The 638-nt window shown below is 54.1% G+C and overlaps 1 protein-coding gene and 1 pseudogene across 1 annotated transcript in view; both read left to right on the plus strand.

The window, feature by feature from the left end:
• LOC119594107 (sialin-like) overlaps positions 1–638 on the plus strand; it is a gene marked incomplete in the record, with an annotated part of 175,421 nt that overhangs the window by 171,142 nt on the left and 3,641 nt on the right.
• Positions 1–638, plus strand: part of LOC119594277 — a 79,615-nt pseudogene that overhangs the window by 74,316 nt on the left and 4,661 nt on the right.

The following is a 638-nucleotide window of genomic DNA, read 5'->3' on the forward strand; positions in this document are numbered from 1 at the left end:
GCCTCCCCTCCGCAGGCATGCAGGTCGGGACCGTGGTGGCCATGACGGCGGGCGGCTACCTCAGCGCCTCCTCCTTCCTCGGCGGCTGGCCCTCAGTCTTCTACGTGTTCGGGACGGTGGGCCTGGCGTGGGCATCCCTGGTTCCTGCTGGTGCACGACCGCCCCGAGCCCCACCCGTCCATCTCCGGGCCGGGGCTCGAGTCCCTGCAGCCAACAAGGAGACCGTCAAAGGGGCGAGGTTGTTGGGCTTTCTCGCGCGAGGTGGAAAGAAAAGTCGGAAAGGATAGTGGCGTGTATACAGGCGGTTTTTTGAAATTCGGAATATATCGTGATAAAGTTTAACCGATTTTTTGTTTTTTTTTGTTTAAAGGCGATTTTCTAATTTCTTTTCGGTTTTCGAGGTGGTGTCCATTCCTGGAAGGCGATTTTCACGTCGCCGCCGGTTTTGGGCGTGCATCTTCATCGCCTGGGGAGGGAGTTTCGGCTTCCGGGCCTGCTCTCTGAGATTCCGAAATTATCTGGCCAACATTCAGCATTTCGATGTGAAGCAGGTCAGTAGCTATTAAAGGAAAAATTTGAGATTAATGGAATGAAAAATTTTAAGCTCGGACCACAAACCCCACTTTAATCCCAACCCG

The sequence above is a fragment of the Penaeus monodon genome, chromosome 33 (assembly GCF_015228065.2).
Source record: "Penaeus monodon isolate SGIC_2016 chromosome 33, NSTDA_Pmon_1, whole genome shotgun sequence".
NCBI classification, from domain to species: domain Eukaryota; kingdom Metazoa; phylum Arthropoda; class Malacostraca; order Decapoda; family Penaeidae; genus Penaeus; species Penaeus monodon.